A 21,632-nucleotide genomic window follows, 5' to 3' on the forward strand; every position below is an offset into this window, starting at 1 on the left:
TGTGTGTGTATGTATGTATATATATATGTACATATATATATATATATATATATATATATATATATGGAGAGAGAGAAAGAGAGACAGAGAGAGAGAGAGAGAGAGAGAGAGAGAGAGAGAGAGAGAGAGACCACTATATCAAAACCTCACGGTAACCAAATATCTATAATAGATATACAGACAAAAAAGCAAAAAAGTAATTCAAACACAACACTAAAGATAAACATCAAATGACAAGAGAGGAGAACAAAAGAGAAAAGAAATAAAGACCCATAAAAACAAATCCAAAACAATTAACAAAATGGCAATAAGAACATATATCAATAATCACGTTAAATGTAGATGGATTAAATGCCCCAAGCAAAAGACACAGACTGACTGAATGGATAAAAAATAAGAACAGTATAGGGCTTCCCTGGTGGCGCAGTGGTTGAGAGTCTGCCTGCCGATGCAGGGGACATGGGTTCGTGCCCCAGTCGGGGAAGATCCCACATGCCGCGGAGCGGCTGGGCCCGTGAGCCATGGCCACTGAGCCTGCACATCCAGAGCCTGTGCTCCACAATGGGAGAGGCCACAACAGTGAGAGGCCTGTGTACCACAAAAAAAAAAAAAAAAAAAAAATAAGAACAGTACATATGCTGTCTACAAGAGACCCATTTCAGATCTAGAGACACATACAGACTTAAAATGAGAAGACGGAAAAAGGTATTCCATGTAAAAGGAAATCAGTTGAAAGCTGGAGTAGCCATACTCATATCAGACAAAATAGACTTTAAAAAAAGAATGGCACCAGTGACAAAGAGGGACACAACATAATGATCAAGGAATCAATCCAAGAAGAAGATATAACAATTTAAAATATATATATACACCCAACCCAGGAGCAATTCAGTATATAAGGCAAATGTTAACAGGCATAAAAGGAGAAATTAACAGTGACATAGTAATAATAGGGGATTTTAACACTCTACTTTCATCAATGGACAGATCATCCAGACAGAGAATCAGCAAGGAAACACAGGCCTTAAATGACACTTTAGACCAAAGGACTTAATTGATCTTTACAGAGCTTTCCATCCAAAAGCAGCAGAATACACATTCATTTCAAGTGCACATGGAACATTATCCAGGGTGGATCATATGCTGGGCCACAAAACAAGCCTTGGTAAATTCAAGAAAATTGAAAACATATAAGCATCTTTTCCTACTCCAGTGTTATGAGACTAGAAATCAATTATGAGAAAAAACTGCAAAAAACAAAAACATGTGGAGGCTAAACAATATGCTACTAAACAACCAATGGATCACTGAAGAAATCAAAGAAGAAATTAAAATAATACCTGGAGACAAATGAAAACGAAAACACAATGAACCAAAATGTACGGGACGCAGCAAAACAGTTCTAAAAGGAAAGTTTATAGCAATACAAGCTTAATTCAGGAAACATGAAAAATCTTAAATAAACAACCTAACCTTACACCTAAAGCAACTAGTGAAAGAAGTAAAACCCAATGTTAGTAGAAAGAAAGAAATCATAATGGACAGAGCAGAAAAAAATGAAATAGAGACTAAGAAGACAATAGAAAATATGAAACTATAAGCTGGTTCTTTAAAAAGATAAAGAAAATTGATAAACCCTTAGATTTTTTTTTCTGGATAAGCCCTTAGATTTATCAAAAAAAGGGGGCAGGGAAGAATGCAAATCAGTAAAATTGTAGATGAAAAAGCAGTTACTACTGACACCACAGAAACACAAATAACCATAAAAGATTACTACAGGAAACTATAGGCCAATAAAATTGACAACCCAGAAGAAATGGACAAATTCTTAGAAAGGTACAATCTCCCAAGACTGAACCAGGAAAAAATAGAAAATATGAACAGACCAATTACAAGTACCCAAATTAAATCTGTGATTAAAAACTCCCAGCAAACTAAAGTCCAGGACCAGATGGCTTCACAGGAGAGTTCTACCAAACATTTAGAGAAGAGTTAACACCTGTCCTTCTGAAACTACTCTAAAAACTTTCAGAGGAAGGAGCACTTCCAAATTCATTCTATGAGGCCACCATCACCCTGATGCCAAAACCAGATGAAAATATCACAAAAAAAGGAAAATTATAGGCCAATATCACTGATGAACATAGATGCAAAGATCCTCAACAAAACATAAGCAAACTGAATCCAACAATATATTAAAAGGATCATACGCCATGATCTAGTGGGTTTTATCCCCAGGATGCATGGTTTTTTCAGTAACCACAAATCAACGTGATACGCTACATTAACAAACTGAAGAATAAAAACCATATGATCATCTCAATAGATGCATAAAAGTCTTTTGATAAAATTCAACATTCACTTATGATAAAAACTCTCCAAGAAGTGGGCATAGTGGGAACATAACAAAAATAAAGGCCATATATGACAAGCCCACAGCTAACATCATACTCAATGGTGAAAAGCTGAATGCATTCTCTCTAAGATCAGGAGTAAGACAAGAATGTCCACTCTTGTCACTTTTATTCAAAATAGTTTTGGAAGTCCTAACCCCATCAATCAGAGAAGAAAAAGAAATAAAATGAATCCAGATTGGAAAAGAAGTAAAATTGTCTCTGCTTGCAGATGACATGATACTATACATAGAAAATCCTCAAGACACTACCAGAAAATTACTAGAGATCATCAATGAATTTGGTAAGGTTGCAGGTTATAAACTTAAAACACAGAAATCTGTTGCATTTCTGTACACTAATAATTAAAGATAAGAGAAATTAAGGAAATGATCACATTTACCCTCACATCAAAAAGAATGAAATATCAAGGAATAAACCTACTTAAGGAGGCAAAATTCCTATACTCCAAAAACTATAAGACACTGATGAAAGAAATTGAAGATGTCACAAACAGATGGAAAGATATACCATGTTCTTGGATTGGAAGAATCAATACTGTCAAAATGATTATACTACCTCAGACAATCTACAGATTCAATGCAATCACTATCAAATTACCAGTGGTATTTTTCACAGAACTAGAACAAAAAAATTTTAAACTTGCTTGGAGACACAAAGGACCCCAAATAGCCAAAGCAATCTTGAGAAAGAAGAACAGAACTGGAGGAATCAGTCTCCCTGACTTCAGACTATACTACAAAGCTACAGTTATCAAAACAGTATGGTACTGACACAAAAAGAGAAATATAGATCAATGGAAAAGGATACAAAGCCCAGAAATAAACCCATGCACTTATGGGCAATTAATCTATGGCAAAAGAGGCAAGACTGTATAATGGAGAAAATCTATGACAAAAGAGGCAAGACTATATAATGTCATATAATCTATGACAAAAGAGGCAAGACTATATAAAAATTTCTTCAATAAATGGTGCTGGGAAAACTGGACAACTACATGTAAAAGAATGAAAGTAGAACATTCTCTAACACCATACACAAAAATAAACTCAAAATGGATTAAAGACCTAAATGTAAGACCAGGTAGTATAAAACTGCTATTGGAAAACATATGCAGAACACTTTTTGATATAAAACACAGCAATATCTTTTTCAAAAACAATCCCTTTAAAAATTGCACCAAGGGCTTCCCTGGTGGCGCAGTGGTTGAGAGTCCACCTGCCGATGCAGGGGACATGGGTTCATGCCCCGGTCTGGGAAGATCCCATATGCTGCACAGCGGCTAGGCCCGTGAGCCATGGCCACTGAGCCTGTGCGTCCAGAGCCTGTGCTCCGCAATGGGAGAGGCCACAACAGTGAGAAGCCCGCATACTGCAAAAAAAAAATAAAATTGCATCAAAAAATTTCTTAGGAATAAACTTGACCACAAGTTTAAAAGATTTATATCCTGGGAACTATAAAACATTGATAAAGGAAATTGAAAATGATTCAAAGAAATGGAAAGATATCACATGGTCTTTTACTGGAAGAATTGGTATTGTTAAAATGGCCATATTATCCAAAGCAATCTACAGATTTAATATGCTCTCTATCAAATTATTATCAAAGGGAATAAAAACAAGATGCTGTGAAGTATGTACACTTTGTTTTCATTTGTATTACACACACACACACACGCGCACACAATCTCTGGAAGGACCTATAAAAAACCTGGGTTTTGTGAGGGTAACTGGCAGTTCTGGGAAGATTAACTAGACAAGAAGAGTGGTCATAGGCATTTTTTTGCACTCCCCTTGTACTGAATTTTTTAGTTTATATATTTTGTTTTATTTTCCAGTGCATATTGCTCCAAAAGAAAAAATCTCTAGGATATTAAATGATTGGTTTATATTTAGTTCTGTCTCCAGGCCTCCTACAATGAAGTTGTCACTTTCCTTGATGGTGGATATTTAGCAAGATGGTCCAGAGAGGTGGATAAAAAGAGAAACCAATTGAAATATTTTATGGAGGTTCAGTTTTATGCACAGGCAATTGAAGTGGATGACCTCTTCCACACCATGAAATTATATATATTGTGATAGTACATATAATTCCTTATCAAAATCGACTTTCTGCTTCAGCCTGTAAACAAAGAAATCAAGACAAATGAAGAATTTTCTCTAAGATGTCATGACTAGTAGTGTAATGACAACAGAGGGAGAGAAGATGAAATGAAGGATGGGAATGTGAACTCAAATGACAGTAGCTTGATCTTTGCATTCAAAATGAGATAAGAGAACAAGTGGAATAATGATTCAACATTGTAGCTCCTAGGAAAAAGCTTTAGAAATAGTTCAAGCCTGTGGTGGAAGATGTGCATGGAAGCAATGGAGGAACTACATGGAACCATGTGGAGTCCAGGGTGACAGGTGGCAGGTTCTGGGCCCTGCCCTGCCTCGTGGCCAGCCACGGCCTCTCTCCTGGGGCAGCCACCAGGCCAGGTGTTGAGCAGTGAGCATGGAGCTGAACCAGTGCAGTGGGCAGCAGGAGAGTGGAGGGGGCCAGCAGCCCATGTTACCTGCCCTGCCAGTTCAGGTGTGGCAAGGATGAAGGGCTGAGCCACAGGCGGGGCCACAGGGCCAGTCAGGGTGCAGAAATAAGTACTATTCAGTAAACTGTGGTCTGTGGTCCTGCTGCTGGGTGCTTGGTATTCGTACCCACCACGCTGATGAGAAGGTGGTTGTGGTCATCAGGGAGGAGATGAGCGCCTTCTCCTGGACCTCAAAGGAAGTACCAACTGAGTCGGGAGACCCTGTGACCAGTGGCTGCATCACCTGGCAGGGCTGAGATCCTGTCACATTCAGCTCCCCTCACTGAATGCATGGGGAATGCACAACTGAATCAAGCCGGACTCCAGGAACTGGAGTCCTGCCATCACACAGATCCAAGTGTGATGGGCAAGAGCAACCAACTGTCCCTGACCCCACTCAGAGCCGGCGGTCCTGACCCACAAGGCCATGTAATGGTTCTAGTTGTTTGATGTGTGTAGAACCTTTCCCCCAACCAGATATAATTACCAAGCAGAATAGGAACTGGGCATCCTCCCCTCAGAGCTTGTGGAGACCACATGGTAGCATCTGTCAATTCTTATTTGATGACTAATCCATTGGAAGGAAGAATCATTTACCTTTTGAATATGGAAAGGATCAAAGACAACTGGAACTCTCAGTGTCTCAGCATGCTGACTCTGTTTCTGGATGTTTCACTTTATTTGCCTTTCTAGTGCAGAGGCATGGAAAGAAATGGTTGTAGACATTAACAAACCCCTTTTGCTACTTTTGGAATCTGCATTTATAGTCAATGCTGGCACTAGATTTAAAGGTCTCAATTAAAATTACATAGCATTGATGGTATTTACCTACACTATTAACTGAAATAGATTTTTAGGTGCTTGACTGCAGCTTTGCCATACCCAGTGAGTCTTCACCATTTCCCTTTTCATCGATCTCCTTAATAATTCCTGCAATAGATCTTTCCACCCAGCAGTGCCTAGATAATGCACACAAGATAGAGTCTTGTTATTAAACTACGTTAAAAAATTAAATAGCACTAACATGGTGCCAAGCACTGATCTAAGTGTATTATGTTTTTCATGTAATGTAATCTTCATGCTATGGGCAGGCACAATTATTATCCTCATTTTACATATGAGGCAAAAAGGTTAAGTAACTTGCCTAAGGCTCAGAGCTAGCAAGCAACAATCAGGACTCAAACTTAACCATCTATTTCTAGATTCTGTACTCATAACTACTACACTATAATTGTCTCACAAGGTCACAGTATGTGCATGCTCAATCTCTCTCCCTCCCATTCTCACCCCAACCTCTCTGTGTGTGAATGTATGTAAAAATAAGGCAAGGCAATCTTTCTCAGTGAAGGAAGAATACACAATGAAGGTGTTCAGTTCTGTGCTTATAAGACAGCTTCTTAAAGTTATACTTCAGAACACATTGTAGAACAAGTTTGAAACATTTTGTCACCATGTGGGAGGGAGACAGCAAAGATATTCAATGAGAGGTCAGGGCTGTTGTCTTTTAAATACACAGTCCTGTTTGCTTCCTCTGAAGACCTGGCTTCCTTTGAACACCTGTATCCTTGCATATCCTACTCTTCCTAGTTTCTCCTTCCTGGTCTCTATTTTGTATTTCCTCCATTCTTCCTTCTAAACTTCTAATTTGTTCAAGGAAAGATAGTGTCAAAAAACCAAACACATACTTTGTTACACCAGACTCCCTTTTTCTGTTAGGTATTTCCTCATACTGAATAGTAAAAATGAATTCAATCAGTAATTCATGCAGAAAATATTTGCTATTTGCTCCTAACTGCATTGATTACACTTAATCATGATACTGTATTTGCCCCAAAGAACTTAAAAACTGGTTAATGAGCCGGCTGTCTTTAACACCTGCCATTGGTGGTTTTAATCAAACACAAGTATCAGTTGTATAGTATGTGCAGGATAATTTACCTCTAGATAAACTTGATAGAGAAAAGGAAAAGAACAACTCTCATTTGATGACAGTATGGGCTCCCTCCTCCCTTTAATGAAATAATTTTTAAAATAAAAAATAATATCTCCTTGGGCTACTGATTAGAGCCAAAATGGTCAGTTTTCTGAACCTGAGAGAAATGCCCCTACCTGACACCATCCCAAAGTGAGGGTGTTAAGTGAGGGGGAGAGTGAGCAGTCAAATGGGAAAGGTTATGATAAATCATGGAATCTCACCTGGGTAAGGGAGGCAGTGAGGATATGTGGAGTGTGAGCCATGGAAAGGTGGTAACAAATACATTGATTAAAAGTTCTGGAAGGGTCTTCCCTTCTGGGGAGGTCCCTTCAACGAGATGTTGTAAATTTATCTGGACAAAAGGCAAACAGAAAACCTTGTTACTGAGTCCAAGCTCATATTGCTTATTGTACAACAGGCCAATAAATCAAGACATGTGGTTGGGACAAGGAATAATGACTTTATTTGGAAAGTGAGCAGAATGAGAAGATGGTGGACTAGTGTCCCAAAGAACCATCTTCCCCAAGTTAGAATTCAGGCTTCCTTTATACTATTTAAAAGAGGAGGGAGTAAAGTCCTGGTTCTGGCCAGACTCTGGAGGAGAGGTGTTAATTCTGTCCTTCCTGCAGCCATTCACAGGTGGGCTTGGTCAAGTGGTTTCCAGTGAGCTAAACAAAGGTATTTCAGTTAATGCTCATTACCTGGGAGGCAGGGTAACTAGAGATGGGCCATTATGTATAATTTAAGCTTATAGGTAACATTCCTTGAGTGATTAACTTGTAATAGAATACAAAGTTTCTTCCCTATTACAATTTAGCACTGTCAATGATCCATTCCACTATCCTGTGGGAAAAGAGACGAAGACTGCTCTGAGTACTTCCAGCAGAACAATGAAGCAATGGAGTGATGAAGAGGTGATTTTAGACTGGAATCGATCAGCCTTATATAGGGAATATTCCTCAGAATTTTTTAATAGTACAGTCCTCTTTCCCTTTTTATCTACAACTATTTAAATCTGATGAAACCCCTTAGCACTTTGTTGTCTAATTTGTAGCTGAACTTGTGGTTTTGTTCTAGTTCCCAATACAGATAATAAATTCCTGTGCTGTTTACTTGAACAAATCAAACAAATAGAGGAAAGCAGCCACCACAGCTGAGTAGAAAGACCCTGAGCTCACCTCCTCTCATGAGAACACCAAAATCACAACTATCTGCAAAACAGCAATCAATAAAAAAGACTGAAACCTACTAGAAAAGATCTTCTTTGGGTAAAGACATAAAGAAGGAACTACAATGAGATGGGTAGGAGTGGACTTACAATATAATAAAATCTCAAACCCCCAGGTTTGGTGACCCACAAACTAGAGAATAATTATATTGCAGAGGTTCTGTCACAGGAGTAAGAGTCCTGAGCCCTCACGTCAGTGTCCTCATCCCAGACTTCCAGCACCAGGAAGATGAGCCTTGAAAGCATTTAGATTTGAAAGCCAGTGGAACTTAATTGCAGGAGCCCCACAGGACTGGAAGAAATAGAGACTTCACTCTTACAGGGCACACAAAAAATCTCATGCACACTGGGACCCAGGGAAAATGTAATGATTTGATAGGAGCCTTGGCCAGACCTACCTACTAGTCTTGTAGTCTCCTGGAGAGGTGGTGGGTAGCTGCAGCTCACCATGGGACATAAACACTGGTGGCAGGTATACTGGGGGAACATTCAGCTGTGTTAATACTCCTGGCAGCTGACATCTTGCATCATTAGTACCAAGATCTGGCCCCACCCAACAGCCTGTCGGCTCCAGCAATGGGAAATTTGAGGCCAAATAACTGACTGAGCAGGGACACAGCCCCACCCATCAATAGACAGGCTGCTTAAAGACTAAAGAGCCCACAGCACCTTTATGCTCATTACCTGGGAAGCAAGGTAACTAGAGATGGGCCATTATAGATACAGTCCCTAGACAGAGTCCAGCCCACCAGAAGGCCAAGACCCAGCTCCACCCACCAGTGGACAGGCACCAGCCCCTCCCGCCAGGAAGCCTGAACAAGCTTCTAAACCAACCTCACCCACCAGGGGCAGACACCAGAAGCAAGAAAACTATGATCCTGCAATGCAGGCCAGACACTACCCTGGGACAAGTTGGGCACTAACCCTGACTACTAGCAGGCAAACACAACCTTCTGGATACCCTGTATCCCATTCCCAACTCTATCAGGAATCACACCCTCACCACCAACAACAATCTGAAACAAGCTCTGGTGCCGCTGGGACCTGCAGACAGCCTCCAGGAACCAGCTGTGCCTGCCAGTAGTCTGGCAGTAACCCCAGGATCTGGTTCACCTGCCAGCAGGTGGGCAACAGCCCCAGAATCTTTGGGATCCTGACTCCGCCCACTACTGCACCAGCACTAGGCCTGGGGCCCCCTAGGTTTCTGTAACCAGCCACCTGGTGACCAGGCTCTAATGAACAGCAGCTAGCAACATCCACACAAGGCAGGGCCTGGCAACAAACCAGATTAAGGGCCAACCAAACTTACCAGACTGTCCACATATCCCACCATAACAGACAGATGCATGCAGCTCTCTTAGGAGGAACCCTTAGAGCATATAGCTTGGGTGACAAGAGGGGAGTACCCTGCTGGGATGCATAGGACACCTCCTACAGAAGGCCACATCTCCAAGGTCAAGAAATGTAACTAACTTACCAAATACATAAAAATACAAATAGCAACTGAGACAAAATGAGGTGGCAGAGGAATATGTTCCAGACTAAGGAGCAAGATAAAACACCAGAAGAAGTACTATGTGATGTGGAGATGAGAAATCTACCTGAGAAAGGGTTTACAGTAGTGATTGTAAAGATGATCAAAGAACTTGGAAGAAGAATGGATGCACAGAATGAGAACTTAGAAGTTTTTAACAAAGACTTAGAAAATATAAAGAACAACCAAAGAGATGAAGATTATAATAAATGAAATGAAAAAAAATACACTGGAAGGAATCAATAGTAGACTATACGAGAATGCATCAGTGAGCTGGAAGACAGTAATGGAAATTACTGCCACTGAGCAGAAAGAAGAAAAGAGAATGAAAAGAAAAGAATACTGTTTAAGAGATCTCTGGGACAACATCTGGCACACTGATATTCAAATACCAGGGGTCCCATAAGGAGAAGAAAGAAAGGGCATGGGGAAATATTTGAAGAGATAAAAGCTGAAAACCTCCATAATCTGGGAAAGGAAACAGTCACCCAAGTCCAGGAAGTGCAGAGAGTTCCATAAAAGGATTAACCCAAAGAGGAACACACCAAGACACATTGTGATCAAAATGACAAAAATTAGAGAATACTAAAATCAGCAAGGGAAAAGCAACAAACAACATACAAAGGAACACCCATAAGGTTATCAGCTGATTTTTCAGCACACACTCTGCGGGCCAGAAGGGAGTCACATGATATTTTTAAAGTGAACAATGGCAAAAGCCTACAACCCAGCATACTCTACCCAGCAAGGCTCTCATTCAGATTTGATGGAGAAATTAAAAGCTTTACAGAAAAACAAAAGCTAAAAGGATTCAGCACCATTGCTTTACTATAAATATTATATGAACTTCTCTAGGTGGGAAAAAAAAAAGGTCACAACTAGAAACAAGAAAATTATGAAATGGGAAATCTCACCAGTAAAGGAAAACAGTCAAGGTAAGAAACCATCTAAACACAAAGCTATTAGGGAAGTTAAAAGACAAAAGTAGTAAAATTGTCCGTATCCTCAATAAGCAGATAAGGGATACACAAGACAATTAGATGTAAAATATGATACCAAAAAGAGTAATTATGAAGGGAGGAGAATACAAATGCAGGGTATTTAAACTGCACTCAAAATTAAAAGATCAGCAACTTAAAACAATCACGTATATACATAGACTGCTTTACAAAACCCTCATGGTAACCACGAAGCAAAAATCTATAATAGATATACACACGAAAAAGAAAAAGGAACCCTAATATAACACTAAAGATAGTCGTCAAATCACAAGAGAAGAGAACACAAGGGTAAAAAAAGACCTACAAAGACAATTCCAAAACAATCAACAAAATAGCAAAAGGAATATACGTATTGATAATTACCTTAAATGTAAACAGAGTAAATGCTCCAACCAAAGGACACAGACTGGCTGAATGGATAAAAAAACAAAACCCATATATATGTTGTCTACAAGAGACCCACTTCAGACTTAGGGACACATACAGACTGAAAGTGAGGGGATGTAAAAAGATATTCCATGCAAATGGAAATCAAAAGAAAGCTGGAGTAACAATACTCATGTCAGAGAAAATAGACTGTAAAATAAAGACTGTTACAAGAGACAAAGAAGGACACTACATAATGATTAAGGGATCAATCCAAGAAGAAGATATAACCACTGTAAATATTTATGCACCCAACACATGAGCACCTCAATACATAAGGCAAATGCTAACAGCCATAAAAGGGGAAATCGACAGTAACACAATCATAGTAGGGGACTTTAACACCCCACTTTCAGTAATGGACAGATCATCCAAAATGAAAATAAATAAGGAAACACAAGCTTTAAATGACACATTAGGCCAAATGGACTTAAGTGACATTTATAGGAAATTCCATCCAAAAACAACAGAATACACTTTCTTCTCAAGTGCTCATGGAACATTCTCCAGGACAGATTATATCTTGGGTCACAAATCAAGCATTGGTAAATTTAAGAAAATTGAAATTGTATCAAGTATCTTTTCCAACCACAAGGCTATGAGACTAGATATCAATTACAGGGGAAAAAAACTGTAAAAAACACAAACATATGGAGGTTAAACAATATGCTACTAAATAACCCAGAGATCATTGAAGAAATCGAAGAGTAAATCAAAAAATACCTAGAAACAAATGACAATGAAAACACGATGACCCAATACCTATGGGATACAGCAAAAGTAGTTCTAAGAGGGAAGTTTATAACAATACAATCCTACCTCAAGAAACAAGGAAAATCTCAAATAAACAACCTAAACTTACATTTAAAGCAATTAGAGAAAGAAGAACAAACAAAACCCAAAGTTAGCAGAAAGAAAGAAAACATAAAGATCAGGTCAGAAATAAATGAAAAAGAAATGAAGGAAACAATAACAAAGATCAATAAAACTAAAAGATGGTTCTTTGAGAAGATAAACAAAATAGATAAACCGTTAGCCAGACTCATCAAAAAAAAAGAGGGAGAAGACTCAAATCAACATAATTAGAAATGAAAAAGGAGAAGTAACAACTGACACTGCAGAAATACAAAGAATCATGAGAGACTACTACAAGCAACTCTATGCCAATAAAATGGACAACCTGGAAGAAATGGACAAATTCTTAGAAAAGCACAAACTTCCAAGACTGAACCAGGAAGAAATAGAAAATATAAACAGACCAATCACAAGCACTGAAATTGAAACTGTGATTAAAAATATTCCAACAAACAAAAGCCCAGGGCCAGCTGGCTTGAGAGGCGAATTCTATCAAACATTTAGAGAAAAGCTAACACCTATCCTTCTCAAACTCTTCCAAAATATAGCAGAGGGAGGCACACTCCCAAACTGATTCTATGAGACCACCTTCACCCTGATACCAAAACCAGACAAAGATGTCACACGCACAAAAAAAAAAAAACTACAGACCAATATCACTGATGAACACAGATGCAAAAATCCTCAACAAAATACTAGCAAATAGAATCTGACAGTACATTAAAAGGATCATACACCACGATCAAGTGGGGTTTATCCCAGGAATGCAATGATTCTTCAGTATACACAAATCAGTATGATACACCATATTAACAAACTGAAGGATAAAACCCATATGATAGTCTCAATAGATGCAGAAAAAGGTTTTGACAAATTTTAAACCCATTTATGATAAAAACTCTCCAGAAAGTAGGCATAGAGGGAAGCTACCTCAACATAATAAAGGCCATATATGACAAACCCACAGCCAACACTGACCCAATGGTAAAAAACTGAAACCATTTCTTCTTAGATCAGGAACCATTTCCTCCAAGACAAGGTTGTCCACTCTCACCACTATTATTCAACATAGTTTTGGAAGTTTTAGCCACGACAATCAGAGAAGAAAAAGAAATAAAAGGAATCCAAATCAGAAAAGAAGTAAAACTGTCACTGTTTGCAGATGACATGATATTATACATAGAGAAACCTAAAGATGCTACCAGAAAACTACTAGAGCTAATCAATGAATCTGGTAAAGTAGCAGGATACAAAATTAATGCACAGAAATCTCTTGCATTCTTATACACTAACAATGAAATATCTGAAAGAGAAATTAAGGAAACACTCCCATTTACCACTGCAACAGAAAGAATAAAATACCTAGGAATAAACCTACCTAAGGAGACAAAAGACCTGTATGCAGAAAACTATAAAACACTGATAAAAGAAACTAAAAATGATATAAATAGATGGAGAGATATACCATGCTCTTGGATTGGAAGAATCAACATTATAAACACGAATATACTACCCAAAGCAATCTACAGATTCAATGCAATCCCTATCAGACTACCAATGGCATTTTTCACAGAACTAGAACAAAAATTTCACAATTTGTATGGAAACACAAAAGATCCCGAATAACCAAAGAAATCTTGAGAAAGAAAAATGGAGCTGGAGGAATCAGGCTCCCTGACTTCAGACTACACTACAAAGCTACAGTAATCAAGACAGTATGATACTGGCACAAAAACAGAAATATAGATCAATGTAACAGGATAGAAAACCCAGAGATAAACCCACGTGCATATGGTCACCTTATCTTTGAAAAAGGAGGTAAGAATATACAGTGTAGAAAAGACAGCCTCTTCAATAAGTGGTGCTGAGAAAACTGGACAGCTACCTGTAAAAGAATGAAATTAGAACACTTCCTAACACCATACACAAAAATAAACTCAAAATGGATTAAAGACCTAAATGTAAGGCCAGACACTATAAAACTCTTAAAGGAAAACATAGGCAGAACACTCTATGACATAAATCACAGCAAGATCCTTTTTGACCCACCTCTTAGAGAAATGGACATAAAAACAAAAATTAACAAATGTGACCTAATGAAACTTAAAATCTTTTGCACAGCAAAGGAAACCATAAACAAGAAGAAAAGACAACCCTCAGAATGGGAGAAAATATTTGCAAATGAAACAACTGACAAAGGATTAATCTCCAAAATTTACAAGCAGCTCATGCAGCTCAATATCAAAAAAACAAACCCAATCCAAAAATGGGCAGAAGACCTAAGCAGGCATTTCTCCAATGAAGATATACAGATTGCCAACAAACACATGCAAGGATGCTCAACATCACTAATCATTAAGGAAATGCAAATCAAAACTACAATGAGGAGCTTCCCTGGTGGCCCAGTGCTTGAGAGTCTGCCTGCCGATACAGGGGACGCAGGTTCATGCCCCGGTCCGGGAAGATCCCACATGCCACGGAGTGGCTAGGCCCGTGAGCCATGGCTGCTGAGCCTGCGCGTCCAGAGCCTGTGCTCCTCAATGGAAGAGGCCACAACAGTGAGAGGCCTGCGTACCACAAAAAAAAAAAAAAATCAAAAAAACCCCCTAAAAACTACAATGAGGTACCACCTCATATTGGTCAGAATGAACATCATCAAAAAATCTACAAACAATAAATGCTGGAGAGCGTGTGGAGAAAAGGGAACCCTCTTGCACTGTTGGTAGGAATGTAAGTTGTTACAGTCAGTATGGAGAACAGCATGGAGTTTCCTTAAAAAACTAAATGCAGAACTACCATATGACCCAGGAATCCCACTACTGGGCATATACCCTGAGAAAACCATAATTCAAAAAGAGACATGTACCACAATGTTCATTGCAGCACTATTGACAATAGCCAGGACATGGAAGCATCCTAAGTGTCCACTGACAGTTGAAGAGATAAAGAATATGTGGCACATACATATAATGGAATATTACTCAGCCATAAAAAGAAACGAAGTTGAGTTATTTGTAGTGAGGTGGATGGACCTAGAGTCTGTCATACAGAGTGAAGTAAGTCAGAAATAGAAAAACAAATACCATATGCTAACACATATATATGGAATCTAAAAAAATGGTTCTGATGAACATAGGAGCAGGACAGGCATAAAGACGCAGACATAGAGAATGGACTTGAGGACACAGGGAGGGGGAAGAGTAAGCTGGGACAAAGTGAGAGAGTAGCTGACATTTATACACTACCAAATGTAAAATAGACAGCTAGTGTGAAGCAGCTGCATATCACAGGGAGATCAGCTCGGTGCTTTGTGACCACCTAGAGGGGTGGGATAGGGAGGGTGGGAGGGAGACGCAAGAGGGAGTGGATATGGGGATATATGTATACATATAGCTGATTCACTTTGTTATACAGCAGAAACAACAACATTGCAAAGCAATTATACTCCAATAAAGATGTAAAAAAAATAAAGATCATACCGTTTGACCAAGTATTTATCCCAAGGACACAAGGATTTTTCAATATCTGCAAATTCAATGTGATACACCACATTAACAATTGAATAAAAATCATATGATCATGTTAATAGATGCAGAAAAACTTGTGATAAAATTCAACACCCATTTATGATAAATACTCTCCAGAGAGTGGGCATAGAAGGAACATACCTCAACATAATAAAGGCCATATATGACAAACCCACAGCTAACATCATACTAAATGGTGAAAAGCTGAAAGCATTCCCTCTAAGATATGGAACAAGACAAGAATGCTCACTCTTGCCACTTTTACTCAAAATAGTTTGGATAGACGTTTCTCCAAAAAAGACATACAGATGGCCAAAAGTCACATGAAACGATGCTGGGCTTCCTTAATTTTTAGAGGAATGTAAGTCAAAACTACACCTCACACCAGTCAGAATGACCATCGTCAAAAAGTCTACAAACAATAAATGCTGTAGAGGGTGTAGAGAAAAGGGAACCCTCCTACCCCATTGGTGGGAATGTAAATTGGTGCCGTCAGTATGGAGGACAGTATGGAGGTTCCTTACAAAACTAAAAATAGAGCTACCATATGATCCAGCAATCCCAGTCCTGGGAGTAAATCCAGAAAAGATGAAAAATTGAATTCAAAAAGATACATACACCCCATGTTCATAGCAGCACTGTTTACAACAGCCAAGACACGGAAGCAACCTAAATGTTTATCAACAGATGAATGGATAAAGAAGATATGGTATACATACACAATATTACTCAGTCATAAGAAAGAATGAAATAATGCTGTTTGCAGCAACAAGGATGGACCTAGAGATTATCATACTAAGTGAAGTAAGTCAGATACAGAAAGACACATACCATATGATATCATTCATATGTGAAATCTCAAATATGATACAAATGAACTTATTTACAAAACAGAAAGACTCACAGACATAGAAATCAAATTTATGGTTGCCAATAGGGAAAGGGTTGGGAAGGAACAAATGAGTTTGAGATTACCAGATACATACTACTATATATAAAATAGATAAAAAAAACAAGGATATGCTATACAGCACAGGGAGGCATATTCAACTTCTTGTAATAAATTATAAAGGAAAATATATATAACTGAATCACTTTGCTGTATACCAAATCTAACACAGCACTGTTAAGCCAACTATACATCAATAAAAAAAGGAATGAATTTCTGATTCTTGCTGTAACATGGATGAACCTTGAAAACATGTTAAGTGAAATAAACCAGATACAAAAGGCCACATTTATGACACCATTTATATGGAATGCTCAAAACAGGTAAATCCATTGAGACAGAAAGTAGAATACTGGTTTCCAGGGCTTGTTGGAATGGAGGAATAGGAAATGACTGCTAATGGGTACAGGGTTTCTTTGTGGGGTGATAAAAATATTCTAAATTTAAATAGTGAATTTTGTGAATACACTAAAAAACCTTGAATTGTATACTTTAAAAAGGAAAAATTTATGGTATGTGAATTATATCTCAAATAAAAATTCAGAAAAGAGTGAAACCCCACTATTTGGTCCTCTTTAAGAACAAATGATTTTGTCCTTCTCCAGAGACTCCCGTGACCGGTATGGATGGAGATGTTTTCTGTGCCACGTTGGTGTTTATGGTATGCTGCACCCATACCTATTTGTCAATCAGCTCATTTCCCACTGTCAATTTTACCTGGGGCTCCTGTGGGAAAATTGGAATTGGGTGTCTTAAGTCCAAGGAAGTCTGCGGGCCTCTTCATTTATCATCAGTGTTCCTCTCTTTCTACCATCTGAGAGGCTCCTGTCTTTCTTTTATTGCTTTCTTTTCTATTAAGCCTAGGGCATTATTTTTTCCAATGCCCTTCCCCCTTACAGTAAGTGCATCATTCCTTCCCCAATGGTGGCTTACCTCTTCGTGTTACTTGCCTTCTGGGAATCTAATGCCACTGCCAGAAAAACGGCATTTCATTTTGCATTGTCTTTCTTCTGTCATTGTTCCCTGTTGTTGAGTACTTTAAAAGCAACATCTACCAATTGAGAAGAGTTTGTTCCAAATGCACCATCTAATTTTTTTCAACTTTCTCCAGATATCTGAGGTGCTTTGCCCCCAAAAAGTTCAGATTTATCATTCTAGTATTTTCAGGGGCTTTGGGATCTGCATCAGTATAATGTGTGTAGGCCTGATAAGTCCTTTCCAAAAATCCAGAGGGGTCTTCATTTGGTTTTTGCTGAATTTGAATTTTGTCCAAATTCTTTTATTTTGTTTCCCCTTTTGAAAGCCCTGCCAAGATGCACTTACAGTAGTGCTCTAATAAGCACATTTCTCTCTCATTGGGATCCCAATTCGGTTCAGCTATGGGTACTGCCAAGCTTCAGGTGTACCATTTGGGTCTGTTAGGTGGAGCTGGTACACTTCTCTCCTGGCCTTATCAATGACCATTCTCCTTTCGTCTCTTGTAAGCATCATATTACTAAGAATGTGTATGTCTGCCCATAAAGTGTGGTGGGTAGCAAAAATAGAAGTGAACAATTCAGAGAGGAGCATCCCTGTAAGGAGGGTTGTGATCTTCCCAATTAAATGTCTGAGGTGGAGAAAGAACTATGCATCCATAGAATCCCAGCTGGCTGTCGGTTTGAATTTAGGCCTCCTACGGGATAATGGCATAAGGAAAACTGCCCTGCCCCAGGAGTGAGCACCCTGTTGGGTGTTAGATGATGATACCAGACCAGGTCCCTCTGCTCCAGGAACTAACAGGATTTTCTAATTGACCCTCATAAGGAAGGGAGTCAATCTGACCACTTCCTGAGCCCCAGTGTTGGGAATTGGGGCTGAACAGGAAACGGGAGGTGGTGGAAGGGGCTGGATATGTTGGCATAACAGCCGGAGCAGCTGTGACAGCTAGCTCAGCCTTAGGAGTTAAGGTTTGAAGCAACATATCCTCACTCTTGTTCCTGGATGTAATAGCACAAATGCTTGTACATAGTGGATTTTATCATTCTTCCCTGCTTTTTCACAGAATAACTCTAATTGCAGGATTGTTGAGAGCCATTCAAAGGCCGCCATTCCTCAGTGCTTTATTGTAAAACCACAGGTAGCAACTGATCCTCTCTAACCATTTTGTCTTGGCATCAACCAACTGTGCTGAATTCTGGGCTGGGGTTTTTGGTGATTTTAGGAACCAAATGGGACTTTTCTCTTCTCCCTGGGAATGTCCCACTCTCAGACAAGAACAGAATTTTTTTCTGTTCATTTCCTCCATCTGACATCAGTAAAGGTTTTAAAAATCACGAAACTGACTTAGCTGTAACTGGAGAAATGGTACCAAAACAAAATGAAACAAACAAACAAACAAAAAACCCTGGAAAACCCTAAATAAACCCTCAAGTTTGGTCTTGGGGTTTTACATATACCAACAACACAGGAGACTACAAACAATGTAATTAGCACAGCAGCAGTGGCAGTACATGGTACACGGGGTCCCAAGATAACACTGCCTAAACCCTTTGTGGAGATCCAAACAGGTACTGTGGCCAACACATGGTTCATCTTCCTCTTAGTCATGGGTTCCTAGCTGTAATCAGACCACTGATCCCAAATGCACCAGAGAAGAATTTCTTTAGGGATAGTTGAAACATTCTTCATTAAAAAAAAAAACAGAAATACAAAGACAAAACACAAATGGTGCACACAAATGCTAGCAACCAATGTAACAAACAAACTGGTTCACAGATAGGGTAAAAGTACTTTCCTCTCTCCAACAGGGTATATCACTCAAATACAAAACAAATTGGCTTATTCTGGAGAAAAAAGCCTCAGAGAGGAGTAAAGTTTCTGGCTGTCCATGCCAGAGTGACTTACCCTGCTGTGTGGAGCCTGTCGCCTCCCAAACATCGGTTCCTTTCTCCCACTGCCAAGTGCTGGGGCAGCCGGTGCTTCTTCGGGGGAACTTTGAGAGGAAGATCCGCAAGACAAGTGGCCCCGGCAGCTGCGAGGGCCTTACCCCAAAACTTCCTGACTAGGGCTGGCCAGCCATGGGCAGCAAGGTTCCTGGCTGGCTTCACCTCAATTTGTTACAGAGTACAGGCTCATACTGCTCTCTGCACAACAGGCCAATAAACTGAGAGACGAGTTGCTGGGGCAAAAAATGGAGAATTTATTTGGAAAGCAAGCAGACTGGGAAAGTGTTCGTGCTTCAAAGAACCCTCTTCCCTGAGTTAGAAGTCAGGCTTCTTTCCTACTAACGGGGGAGGGGCTAAAGTCTGGTTCTGGCCAGGAGGGAGTTGTGTTAATTTTGTCCATCCTGTAGCCAATAACAGGTGGGCCTCACAGGCGGTTTCCTGGGAGATAAACAGAAGTATTTTAGCTTAATGCTCATTACCTGGGAGGCAGGGTTCGCAGAGATGGGCCATTATGTATAATTTAAGCTTATAGGCAACATCCTTTTAGTGATTAACTTGTAATAAAGTTTCTTCCCTATTACAACCTGATGATATTGTATTTCAATTCCTTTGGCTATCTTCTTTTGAAATGAAGAATGCTATTTCTTTTTTTTTGTTGTCATAATCTTGGATGACTTTCTAGCTGTAGCTAACAATACCATGTTTATATTTCACTTACAGTTTTAAGAGATCAGACTGCATATCTAAATGCTGGAATCATGTTTAATCCTCTGCCGAATATGAAGCATTTTTTTCTGACCTCTTTTTAAGATAACTTTTGTATTCTAGATGTATTCCCTGGAGTTAAAGTCTTCATTTTTTGGCCTAGTTTTGTCCTTGATTTATGAAATAATGGTGATAAAAGTGTGGGGTTGTTGAATAGGGTGAATAAGTAGGAATAGGTATTGCCATAATATGAAAGGACAATTTCTACTATGAGAACTGCTGCTAGACATGGATGTTTTAGTGGGATTCAGAGTCTCAAGGACACTACAAAAATTGGATTTTTTTCAGGATGGAATAGGAAATTAGTAATTCCTGAAATGAATGAATGTGTCAGTGTCTTCCTTCTTTACAAAAAAATCAATCAAACAAAAAACTCTTTGTTATCCCATTTCCCTAAGAGACTTACTATTCCATTTATTTGCTCTTCTTTGTAGCAAAACTCAGACCTGTCTTTAGTCTCTGTCTCCAATGCCTCACCTCTCTTCCTCTCTTAAATACACTTCAATCAGACTTTCACTTTCACCCCTCTACCAAAACAGTTCTTATCATGGACAACAATGACCTTCATTGCTACTTGTAATGATCCTCATCCTACTTGATCCATCAGTAGCAGTTAACACAGTTGATCATTTCCACCCTATTGAAACACTTGAGAAACTACAAACAAATCCTGAGCCCCTGTCACAACCATCCTAAACAAACATCAGGACCCACATTGCTTTTCCCACCAAAGATTGTAGTAGAGGACTTGGTGGTAAATGGGGAGAAGAGAGTAGACAGTGAAAAAATGAGAGTAGAGAAAATCTTGTAGTTTTCAGCTTCACCAGATGCTGGGCTTTCTGTCAGCTATCTGGAGTTTAACCTATGGAAGAAATAACCTGTCATGAGCTTCATTAAGACATTTCACCATATATGGAGGAAAATGCACCTAAGCATATTTTGTCAGAGAGAAGGATTTGAAGCATTTAATCTTGTAAATTAAAAAGTTTGCAATAGTGGCCAGTCACCTGGCCTTTGCTTGAAATTCCCTCTTTCCCTTCTGTGCCTATTTAAGACCTTTTCACTTCTTTTTCCCCTTAAGTGCTGTGTCCCCAGCTGCACTGTTACACTGGGCTCTGTCTAGTGACATATTTGTGGTAGGTGTGTCCCAAGCACACAGCTAATTGTCTGACCTTCTCCAAGTCCTGATCTCTTGCTCTTCTTTTGGGTTTCTCCATCCCAAAAGGGTTCAAGACATTTTTAGCCTGATGCCACTGTGGCCTTTGCCACTGTCTCTTGCTCTGGAATTTCTTTAGGCCTATGTAAACTTCATCCTAGGGAGAGTCTCCCCCTTGTCATAGATTTATCTCAGCTAGAAAATTATCCTTAGCATATACCTGAACTGAAGCTGCTCTTAGTGTTTCCAGATTCTGGCTTCAGGGTACCCAGTGAAAACCAATTCTTGTTCTGCCAAGCATTCCTCAAA

This window comes from Hyperoodon ampullatus (genome assembly GCF_949752795.1).
Source record: "Hyperoodon ampullatus genome assembly, chromosome: 2".
Classification (NCBI taxonomy): Eukaryota; Metazoa; Chordata; class Mammalia; order Artiodactyla; family Ziphiidae; genus Hyperoodon; species Hyperoodon ampullatus.